We start from the raw sequence: 12,808 nt of genomic DNA, 5'->3' as shown, positions 1-12,808 counted from the left end.
TATAGGTGTGGCAGTAATGAGTGTCCGTGCGTCCGTAGAACACTAATTACTAGGATATAGTGTCTCATGTGCGTGAATAGTGTCTCAGGGACACTTTCCCTTGCTTTCTACGCCACCGTGGAAAGTGTCCGGGTTCTCTTTAAAGAGCTTTAACGTGGTTCTGTTGAGTGACAAACGTTTCCTGGCCCTATCTACGTTCCCTTATGACCTTTAAGGAGGAGGTAATTTACCAGCAAAGACCAAGTTGACAATGATATATCGGTCGGCATGCACCCTCAAAACTCGGTTAAAGCATAACTAATACTCCGAGTGTCGACTGTTGTGGGAAGGAGGCGGCAAATGTTATTATTCTCGTGGAGACTACACCCAGAGGGGCGCTGTCCGCTATATTTCGATCGTCGACTGTCAGTGTCAGAAGGCTGCATAATGTTAAATTATCTTCTGAACTAATTAGTCATGTCTGTCTGTCTGACTCTGCTGCTTATTAATCGTTACTACCATTAGGGTAGTTGTTTGGAAGGTCGGAATTTCTAAACGTTGGAGAAAGATCAACCATGTAGGTTGAAGGTAAATGTATTTCAACCGGTACGCGGCGGCGGAAAGTTCCCCGCCATCCGGAGCATGGAGGTCAAATCCGGGGTCAGAGCAGGGAGTTGTTATGGAAAAACTCCCTGGTCAGAGTCAACATATTTTATTCAGTACGCGGGAAATGTGGAAATCTCCCGCTCTACGTTCTAGGTGTGACAAAGTTTTTATTTCACGCATGCGTATTTGCATTCTACTGTAAAATGTATACTGCTTTTTACTCAGTGAAGTAAGCCGAATGTGCCGTCTACGTCGTTAACGTTACATGTCGTGGGCCCAAAATTTCTTAGTAGTTGAATATTTGCACGCACAGTAATTGCATTAAGAGTTGAGACCGTTAACTTACTTAGCCCGATCTGATATTACAAGATGAATTCTCCTGAGCTGGATACCGATGACGAGTAGGCCTACATTATCATTGTAAAATATCTCTCGTCAGGACTGTACCCTGAAAAGTCTACGTTAAATCTAGAAAGATCGATAAGGGGAAGATCGAAGAGTTTCAGACTGACGGGAGATGCCGATCTAGTTTACGTCGGCCCACATGGCAACGAAGATAGGCCCTTGACCAAAGCCCACAAAATTAAAGCTTACATGAAGGGTTTGGCGATAAGTGTATTATTTGTTTATTTGTAAAAAACTTTTAGAAATTATTTCCACTGAAGAAAATGATTCCATAGATATGCATATAACTTGAACTAAGTGCATTGGCCATTTGGGCCTTGCAGATTATAGGTATATTTTATTATTTGTAATCACCTAAGAGTAGAACTGAAAAGTCTAAACTTTATTAGTGTTAGAGAATATCGTGATGCATAATTAGTCGGCAAGACACGAATAGTATTAGGCTACTATAGGCTAGCCTACTGTAGCCTAGGAGTAGGACTTCTAGAGTTAACCCTATTTGCAAATAAGTTGCTTTATTCAAATTTAAGCCACTCCGATTGGCAATCTCTGAAATAAAGCCTACTTGGTATAATTTATGTTACTGTGGTAGCTGCCAAAACTCCCGGATCAGCTGTCTGTTACATATCAGCTGTGTAGTGTGTACCCATGCTACCATGAGTATACAAGCTTTTAATTTCAATAATGATTATGTGTTTGAAATTGCTAGGTAACAAACAAAAAGAAATCTTCAGGATAGGACTTTTCAGATTTTCTGAAAGATATGTCCTGGGATTAGTCCCCTTACTAGTTAAAACACAAGGTAGCAAGGGAGAGGGGGGGGGTCCCTGTCTTGTCCATTTGGGAGGATCAATTAAATTAATGAGTTTTATTTTATTATCTCTTTCTTTTTAGAGGTTTTCCCATAGTTTTTAATATATTGGTGCCGGGATGTGCACAGACACTGCAGCAGGTGGAATATATGCTATAGGTAATCAGTTGGCCACCTGCCCATCACTTCATTGTCAGAAGGTTAGCTGTGTTGGCTAATAATGTACGGTTTAATGGGCCTTTTTGCTGGTGATATTTTAATTATGCAAACATGTACATGGTTATGGTATGAATATTCATTAAACATTCTTCCACAGTAATTAAGGTTGTTAATATATGCACAAAACAATGTTGCAATTAAATTAGTGCAGGTTAAACCATGGAGCTATAAACCTGGGATTATAGCTCCATGGTTAAACCAAGTTTATATCATTTATATTAAATTTGCAATGTATTATCACATGTAGACACTGCTTGGTGATATACTGTAGTATTGCTAGAATAGTGACCAGAATGGACCTAAAAACTAATATAGACCTAGTGTAATCTCTTTGACAAATTTGAGGGTGGGTGAATAAATTTCTATTCAGGAGGATAGCTGGGTGTTGAGAGAAACAATTGAAAAAAGAGCAAATAAAAATGCACAACAATTTGCTTTCGTTTTATCCCACATGTTATCATGAACTTATTTGACCAAATGATAGGAGTATTTTGGTATAAGACCCTAATTTGAAAGAAAGGGATCTGAGAAGGTGGCTGAATCAATAGAAATATCAGGTTCATTTCAATTTCTGTAAGAGTCCTTGTAGGACACGAGTGGTGACAAGTTCACCACCTAAGTATTATTTTCATCGGCATTTCAGCAGGAGGCACATGTACACCTGATTTTGATGGAATCTGCAATGGAAGTTGTGTAACATGTTTTTTTTCTTCAAATACCTATCCTAGCTCATAGGCCTTACATGTTAATGGAATACATATGGACCACCTTATGCGTTCAGCTTATAAATGCTAGGCCTGGGTCGAAAATACTGTTCACAAGCAGCACAGTTATTACTAAATCACTTTGTTTTTTGTCATCTAAAAGCAATATTTGTTTGCATGATTGTAACTGCAAAGTCATTCACCATATGCATATCAAGTTATCAACCGATGCTTAAAGTTTGCATCCCTTTGTTGGCCAGTGCAAGAGTATAAGGAGTATGTGTGGAGATTGCCCAGAGAATGAAAGATCTAGCTCATTCATTTGTTCTCAAAGTTATAATTTACTAAGCATATATTAAAGATGATCATGATGGTGGTACATTCAGTAGACTTAATGACTCGCAGTACTGTCGGGAATTTTCATGTACTGCAGCCATAACACAAATTCCGCTAAGAACACATTTTGGTATTTTTTTTAGCTGCGTATAATTAAAGCAACAGGAAAACCTTTACATAGGACTTCATAATTATCTGATATGAATTTCAAAATGAAAAGAAAACTGAATTGTGATATGAAGCAAGAATGACACATGAACATAACAGAATTCAGTAGTTGAATTGTTGTCATAAAGAAGTATCCGAGAAAATGTCTTAGGTACGTGCATTCATATGCAGTTCATAACTAAAGTACCAACAAAGCCATAGCCTTTTGTCCAAAATTCATCCCCAATGAACCCATATGCTTATTTCAACATCTATTAAAGTAAAATTTGCTCCTTGGTTAATAACCAAGAAGTCTTTCCTTCCATACTGTAACTCTACAGTGTGAATTTCTGTCATTAATATAACAATTTCTGCAAATTCCCTTCAAAGATTATTTTGTAACATTTCTAAATGCTTACAATATATAGATACCAAAGTATACATATGTATAGGTTGTAGCAATGTATGCTTCCTACATCAGTTAGGTGTAACCCTGTCATCTCACTGACAGATTCCAAGGCAATTTTCTGTCTAACTATCAATCACGCATCCAGGTACTTATACATCTGCCCCCCCCCCCACCCCACATTCAAAGGTGATGAAAATGGTTACCAGGCCTATGATAGTCCCTAGTGACAATTACCATCTAGATTGTCAGCTAGATCACTGCATGTGACTTGCATCTCACTTCAGAGATTTCCCATTGGACTTCCATATAACAGTTGGGTTTGACAAGTCAGTAAGTAATAGGTTTGGTAATGAAGAAAAACATTGGTAACAGAGTCTTCCAGTGTGAGTTACAATAAAAAAAAAAACAATTGAATGTTTAGCATTTTACAAAACTCAGATATAAATCACTTGAACATCAGTTCGTATGATTAGATTGTGTATGGTTCTGAATGCCATTTTACTTCTTTTTTTAGATGGGTGTGGATATGATTGGACCCCTTCCAGAGACCATCAATGGAAATAAGTACATCATATAAACCCTATGTGACTATTTTTCAAAATGGCCAGAGGCTGTTGCTGTAAGAAACAAAACAGCAAAAACTGTTGCAAACTTTCTGTTTGAAACCATGGCCAGATAAATATCCATCTACTTTTGTTTCTACTTTACATGGGATTAGTTACGCAGACCTGCATTTGCACTGTTTTAACTGTGACCCAGAAAGCGGCCAAATGGATACAGGAATTTATAGAAGTTGTTTTTTAAGTTAATGTCAATAAAATGTTAGTGGGATATGGTCAGTGCTTTTAACTTACTTCTTTTTTTTTTTAGATCAGTGCTGAAATGATTTCCTGATTAAACCATGCAGCCATTCTGCAGATGCCAGTAGTTCATTACATTACTCGTAATCAATACTTTAACAATAGTTATTTAAATGTTTCCATTTATTTAGATTTGGGTGCATGAAAATTGTCATCTCAGACCAGAGAGGAGAATTTGTTAATGCTCTGAACAAGTCCCTGTTTGACATGATAGGGGTAGACCACAGAGAATCCTCTAGCTACCACCCACAGACCAATGGGCTTGATGAAAGATTCAACCAAACTCTGCAAAGGTCACTCATCAAGGTTGTCAATGAAAACCAACATGACTGAGATGAAATGCTGTCTTCAATTCTCATGGGGTACCATAGCCAAACATGGTTCAATAGGTCTTTCACCTTTTGCTGTGATGTTTGGAAGGTTTGTAATAATTTAAACCTACCATTGCTGAATAGAGATTTACATTTGCTAAGGCCATATGGTCAATTCCATGATAAGGTCAACATCATACCAAAAAATTTAAAATCATTGTACATTAAAATTGTATAAGTTTCCAATAAATAGAATACTTGTAGATACTAAAAAAAAAATGTTCACCTCCGAAACATCATTTGTTTGATTATGGGGTCGGTAATAACAAATGGTTCCCGTAGTAACTCAATTATGAAAAATACAGTGAAATTTCATTTTGTGCAGATTTGCACATAGTAATCATAGGTATCATCAGTTTTTTGGACTAATTATATTTGCTATAGCATAGTGATCACTTAATAGCTTCAATTTTTTTTCTACATCAAGGCATTAGACAATAGTGGTGAATTGAAAATACCCTTGATTTACTGTCACGCGAGTCACAAAATTGACTGTTTTTGTTTTTTTTTTCTCCTTGCCTGCACAATAGTTTTACTCCAAATAATGAATATCAAGTCTTCACATAGATACCAAAAGGATTACTGAATTTTCCTTTGCAGAAGATTTTCAAATTTTGCAGAAAATCACCCTTTACGAATGTCACGCGAGTCACGTCACGCGAGTCACGTCAATTCAAGATAGTGTTTCTAACTATTAACTGTGTGTTGGACTAATTATATTTGCTAAAGCATAGTGCTCACTTAATAGCTTCAATTTTATTTTGACATCAAGGCATTAGACAGCAGTGGTAAATTGAAAACAGTAAACACACTCGATTTACTGTCATGTGAGTCACAAAATTGACTGTTTTTGTTTTTTTCTCCTTGCCTGCACAAAAGTTTTACTCCAAATAATTAATATCAAGTCGTCACATAGATACCAAAGAGTTACTAAAGTTTCCTTTTCAGAAGATATTCAAATTTTGCAGAAAATCACCCTTTACGAATGTCACGCAAGTCACGTCACACGAGTCACGTCAATTCAAGATAGTGTTTCTACCTATTTACTGTGTGAAAATTACAGGGATGTTATAGTTTGATGAATGAATCACTGATCAAAGATATCATATGCATTCCCCTTTAATTAGGCAACTTGAATAATATGGGCACACATGATGCAACTAATTATAATACTTTCATTGAAATATCAGAATTTAAAATCATGAATATTTATTTGCAATATAATGCCTGTTTTATCACCACATTTGTAAAGTTAGCACATGTCATTGATTTTTTAGTAATATACAAAAACATAATCTATATTTGCATCTGGCACTGCCATGTGATATGACTTGACAACCTTAAGGTTTTAAGTGCTCAATCATTCCCAAAATCCTATGAGCGAATGTATCTTCTCAAATATTACACTTTTGGTTTATTCAAATACTACAAATGAGAGGTAATTTGAATCACATTTTGATAGATCTGTTTCTTAGAACTTTCAAATGAGTGACTTCAACAGACTAAATATTGTTATAAATATTAATTGACAAGATATATTGCCTGAACAACTGTACTACCCGTACAGTATATTACCTACTGTCTGCAATCATAAAGGTAACTCGGGGACATTAATATCGTCTGGACATACCCAAGGGAAGTACCTTTTGGACACTTTCTAGACCAATGAATGTTTTATTTCACTATGCAAGATATAAACCTTCGATTCACTACTGCATTTGGTCTAGAACTATCCGAAAAGTGAACTTGTCACGCGAGTCACGTTTTCTTGTCACGCGAGTCACATTACATCTTCACTATTATTTTCATGCATTACAACATTTTTTCAAAGTTGCATAGCAATTGAGGTAGAGGTGTTTTTCAACTTCAGTATGATTATAAAAAGTGACTGGAAAAATTTTAATAAGACATAAGAAATCGAACATTGTGTGTGCATTCTGATTTTTGCTAATAGTAACTGTCACGCGAGTCACGTTTAGTTTTTCGCCAATTTCACCCCCAATACTTGAGGTATAAATATTTTTTGTCTACTGTTGTAAGCATTAAGGCGTACCTTCACTGCTACATGAATGCTTTCCTCCCAGGTAATTTCTTTATTTGTTTAATGATATCAAATAGAGAGGAATTTGAGTAAAAATGTCACGCGAGTCACCATGGAATTGACCATATACAGAGAAAAAGCAATCAGAGATAAGAGAGTTTGGACAAATCTTGCATAGCTACACCAGTCCTCTGTACGATAAAATCTAATTTGACACATCCCAGGTCCTGGGAAAAACCGCTAAATAGAGGACCATCAATAACCCAATTTAAGTTACAATATCTAAACAAATAAATATTAACCCTGTATATGGTACACTCTGCAGCAAGTACAAAATATGAGCATTCATTAAACTGTAAATGCATGCCCATTAATTTAAAAGATACATGCAATTAAAGCCACTGACATTGGTTTCGTTTTTCATATACTATATATTTATCATAATTGGCTGGTATGCAAGTTGGACCTATAACAGCACAGAATATATATAAGGGTTTTATATTTGTGCTGGATTGAGTATGTGATGTGACTCAAATTTCTGGTTCAATGGTCTTAATAGTGAAAATAAAATATATAAAAATGTATTTATTCTTCAGTCAACAAAGTGTTGTGAATAATCGATTGTTAATTTATCTTCATATATCCAGAGAGCCATTGTTACCAGTCGACATGGAAGACTCCATGTATTCCATGGGAGAGGGTTTTTCAACTCATGTCACAGTCGTGGGACATAATCAAAGGTGTTGTGAAAGAAAAAATTGGCAAAGCCTAAGAACGGCAAAAAAAGAATTTGGATAATAGGCACCAAAAAAGGTAATTATATAATGCTATGTTGTACATTGAAGTTGTAGTTAAATGAATGGCAACATATGCATTGTATTATGATGTTTACGTATATCTGCTGGATTTTATTTTATTCAGAGCTTCGAAGTTGGTTCCAGTGTTCTCGTACGGAATGCTAGAAAGGATGCCCGAATAGGAGGGAAGCTTGAAAACTCTTGGCTAATTGGGCCGTATGAAGTGAAGGCTGTGAATGAGAAAGGACTGTACACACTTATGAACAGTACCACAGGCCTTCCTCAGAAGAAGAAATTCAATTCAATTTTTCTTAAAGAATTTTGCACAAGTAAGATTTCTTTGCAGTATTTTTTTTTTGGGGGGGGGGAGTGGGGGAGGAGGAGGATTGGCATGATTCCTCCAAATTTCCTTAAAAATAATCAGCAACTTAATCAGTTCTGAGTATTTGCTGGCTTATGTGAAGGTAAAGGACTGTAGCTGCCTTCACACAATAAATCAGTTTCGACTTAATGGCCTAACAAATTAACCATTATTGCCAACAATAATAAAGACAGGAATAAGTTAATTGGAAGAAAACTTCAGTTTCCTGACAATTGTTTTCAGAAATTAAACTTCATTTGTTTTAGTTTCGAGAAGATAATTTTATGTGATGTTAGTTTGAAACTGCAATTTAATGTTCAAGTTCTGAAGAGCAGCTTTCCAGGCTTTGATAATAATTGTAACCTATTCATTCATGCTGGCGTGTGTTTGCGTGTCCCACATTGTAAACACGATTTCTCAAGAATCGAAGCTTAGATTGATCCCATAGTTTGTGCAAAAGAGTACATTGTTGAGTAAAAGAAGGGTATCGTATTGTTTGAGGTCAAAGGTCATTCGGGTCAGAAGCCTAATGTTGTGGGCTGAGGTCATAGGCGTACGGGACCATTTTAGTTTGGGGGGGGCAGAAAGTTTTGTGTCCGAAAGTTCCCGTGACACTATCTAAGCGGAGCGCCACCATCGGTTGGCGCGTAGCGTACAAGAACAAGCCTCTCAGATTGCCGGAAACGGCACATCTGAGGCCTTGCAAGTTGCATATAAACATTCTTTATTTTATAATCTCACATTTTAGAAATTTACACTTCCCCAAACATTTGGCAAATTAGAAGAAGAAAAAATGGTTACATCACTTTGAAGAGGAAAAATAGGACAGTATATTTTTTAAGCTCATATTTAGTTACCGTATTTATTATTTTAACACAGTACTCAGCTACCTACAGAAAAACATACATTGTTCAACGACACGTAGGCGGGATAATGTCGCTGTGTCGGGTGAGACTGCAATTTGTCTCACAAAACAGTATAAAATGTACAAAGAATATGATAAACCTGTACTTCTAGGCTTGTAGGCACTCCCCCCCCCCCCCACCACCCATTCCATCAAAAAGAAAATGTTTCTTATATACACTCACTAGTTAGAAAAAAAATTGATCGTGCAAAAAGCGTGGTAGCCCAGGTGAGCTGCGCTTACGGTGGTGTTACACGGAAATATTCGGGCATCATGATGCTACATAAAGAAAATCAATGAATTGTCGGGCAAAAATTTGAAAAAAATTTGGGCAAGCTACTGCATATTTATATATATATATCTCTCTATATATATATATATATATATATATATATATATAGTTTATCCTCATAGGCTGCCAGAATTTTTCAGGACTTTTGCCCGAATTTCTTGTCCTCTGGAAATTTGTTTTTTAAGACTGCCCCCCCCCCCTGCCTCGTACGCCTATGGCTGAGGTCAATGGATCGTTTGAGGGTTCAAATTGTGAAAACCATGTTTTACACAATATTTCAAATGGACAGATGTCATATTTAGTATGTTGATGTATCACAATTAGTAAAAGAAACCTGTTGTTGAGGTCATCATCATTTCAGGATAGCCTGTGATATTGCAAATTTATTGTTTGTCACAACACTGCTTTACTAAGATGGGGGGTAAGTTGTACACCCTATAACTATAAATTATGTCAGATTCATGAAAAAAAAAACTGCTCATGTTACATCATTGAATTAATGCTATTTGAAAGAAGCACATGGCATTGCTCACAATATTGCTAGTAATATGAGTAATATTATAATAATATTCCTAAGGAATTTTCTGTGCTATGATAGCTGAAGGAGAGAGGGAATCCTTTTACACTGGCCAAGTGGCAAGTTTTTCAAAATATTTTCCTAAGGCCTATTTTTACAAATCATGGTTAAGTAAGTTTCCAGTGTGCTATGATTGTGTTCTTTGCTTTGATTCAACAGAGATCTGTTTGCAACAGTTTTTCTTCAAGTTCCACGAAACAGTTGTATGACCAATTGAAGAAACTCAAAAAGTTTGAAGTACAGTAAGTGTTAAATATTTAATTAAAGTGGGATTATATGCACTCCAAAATCATGCAGTTACTGATACCAACCTCAGTGGTATACATTGGCAGTTACAAGCAAAGTTTTGTAGTGCTTAAGCAACTCTCAAAATTCAAGCAGAAACAAATAGTGATTAATATTAATGATAAAGGTGCTCTACCTGTTACCTATCATCATCGCTCGGCCAAACGCTTTGAGATGTTTCGCTACTTGTTGCAAACTTTTGTTGTGCTATATAGTAATGATATGTATACTTTCAACGGTTAAGCACTGCATTTAAATTAATTTTTTATTGAAAATGGGATCCAGTCCTTCTGGTCATATCATTGTTTGTAAGTTTATCGCCCTAAGCCTTGCCTTGTCATGAATTTTACTTTGTGTGATTGAGTGCTTGAACTCTTGGCCCAGTCCTGCCAGAAAATTTGAATCTAACACTAACTTACGTCGAGACGTGACCTTAGTGCTGCAAATAGGTCACACTTGATCAGATCTCACTCTAAGCTTGGCCTTGATACAATACACAGGAATGCGTACAGACTTCAATAGGCTATCAACTTGCCATACTGTATATCTGAATGCTCGCATGCTCAAGGAGGATCAGATCCCACACTTGGGGATTCAAGTTGCTATACTCTGAATAATCGCATGCTTAAGGAGGATCAAGCAGACCCCACAAATGAGGTGATCAACTTGCTAGTCTGAATCTCACATGCTCAAGTAGGACGAGACCTACAAGGGCGATCAACTTGCTATAGTTTGCATTCTCGCATGCTCAAGGATGATCAGACCCTACAATTTGGGTGATCAACATCCTATAGTATAAATTATTGCATGGTTAAGGAGGATCAGACCCACAAGGGCGAACAACATGCTAGTCTGAATATACTCCATACATGCTCACGGTGGATCAGACCCACAATTGGGGGATCAATTTGCTACAGTCTGAATGCTCGCATGCTCATGGAGGATCAGATCTGCATTTGTGGCAATAAACAATATTGCTAGTCTCAATGCTTCACCTTGTTATTACCGAATGCTGCAACATACATTTATTTGAAGTACCCATTCGAAATGATTGCTGAAATCATGTTTTCACAGTAATATTTACTTTCTATTTAATTTCTGTAACTTTGAAGCAATGCTTACTATTCATGCGTCCTTTTCTGCAGGCTGAGTTACCTCAATGACGTTCTTGTCTCTCATGCTGTGGACCATCTCTACCACCTTGTCACAGGTTGCACCGAAACAGAAGCTGAAGCAGCCTGTAGTCTACTGCGCAAAAGCTTACCAAAGTAATGATCCTGATGCACAATTATCTTTTCAATATGATATGTGGTGTAAACATGCATTTTTTTTAGCTTGAATGTGGTTACTTATTAACTTCTCTATTTAGTTAATAATTTTAAACTTTTATATTTAGGTTTAGGTTGGTGCCAAGGGTCAGAGCATTTCACCAGGGCTATCCAAGCTGAATATGATGAGGTTGGAGATGATCAGATGTTTGAGTATAACAACCAGTGGTTAAGACAAGAACTTGATAATTTATGATAAAAAGGTTTCTTTCTTTCATGCATATCGTTATTGTTTGTCCCCCCACCCCCACTGATAGACAATTCCAGAAAAAAAATCCCGCTTAAAGTTTAAGTATGTTTATATGTGCAAGATAGATTAAAAACAGCAAACAACAAGAAAAACAAAGCATAAATGCCATCAGATAGCACTTTTTGGAACCGGCAATAAGTGTCATTATATTAAGCAATATTTAATTCACACATTCCCTCTGTTCAAACCACACTAGATTGGTTTCAATTCAATTCATAACCCCCACCCCCCTCACACACACACTTCCTCCCCCTCCATATGTATCAAAGGGTCTGTTTTTCTCCCCCTGGCAAGGAGAAAAATGTGCACACAAGTAGTATACTGAATAGAATTAGTATTTCTATTATCTTATAATGCATAAGTAATGTCATTGTAAGGTTGAATCAAGAGCAATGTTGCCAGAGAACTCCAGTCAGAATGATGGTAGAAGTAAATCCTGGGATGGTTTTTGTTGATTGTGAAGTTCAAAGTACTCTATGGTGACACAATTCTAACAAAAGTCTCACATAACAAGCATATATTTTACCACACATAGAAATTAAGTTGTTCTATTGGTAGTTGTAATCTATAAACTCATGTGTCACATCCAGGACAGTAAATGGCAGTTAGTTCGTCTTTCTTCAGGTTAATGGAATTTTTACATTCACCATCTAATTTTTTAAATTCTGTTCTGCTATGCTTTGCTGAGGTAATAATTAACAGAAAATTGGCTAAAACAAGCAGAACAATTATCTTTCCAAGATGAGGGAAGCAAGCTCACTTGATATAGCATACATTTCATTGTTAGTTCTAAGCATAAACTTAGAGTCGTGACGGTATGGGTTAGAAAGAAATGATTTGTCATATTGCGTCATCTCAATATCAATGCTTAATTTGTTTGCTGATTTAATAAACCTATGCATTAATACTTGTGTGTGTGGTATGACACCTAGCTTCACACACGCTATCTCAAGAAGGGAAGCTTGGGAAAATGTCACATTTGTATGTGAATCACATTGATTATACCCTATTTTTGGGGTGGATGTCAAAGGGTAAACAGGGTTCAAGTTGTGAAAACCTTGTAAAAATTATAAGTTCAAGAAAGGAAGCTGAACAGATATCATATTTAGTCTGTAAGTATACCACA

At 36.4% G+C, this 12,808-nt stretch overlaps 1 long non-coding RNA gene across 2 annotated transcripts; it reads left to right on the top strand.

Annotated features, from left to right (window-relative positions):
- The first annotated feature begins 7,611 nt into the window (after positions 1–7,611).
- LOC139983697 (uncharacterized) lies at positions 7,612–11,486 on the top strand. 2 transcript variants are annotated; one of them, XR_011798800.1, is made up of 4 exons: positions 7,612–7,701; positions 7,810–8,014; positions 9,979–10,061; positions 11,250–11,485. It is a non-coding gene; the product is annotated as an uncharacterized lncRNA (long non-coding RNA). The 2 variants fall into 2 exon arrangements; XR_011798799.1 differs by lacking the exon at positions 7,612–7,701 and having other exon boundaries at positions 7,714–8,014; positions 11,250–11,486.
- The last annotated feature ends 1,322 nt before the right edge of the window (positions 11,487–12,808 follow it).

Source organism: Apostichopus japonicus, chromosome 16, assembly GCF_037975245.1.
Source record: "Apostichopus japonicus isolate 1M-3 chromosome 16, ASM3797524v1, whole genome shotgun sequence".
Taxonomy (NCBI): domain Eukaryota; kingdom Metazoa; phylum Echinodermata; class Holothuroidea; order Aspidochirotida; family Stichopodidae; genus Apostichopus; species Apostichopus japonicus.
The sequence above is the reverse complement of the archived record's forward strand: the minus strand, read 5'-3'. Positions and strand labels throughout refer to the sequence as shown.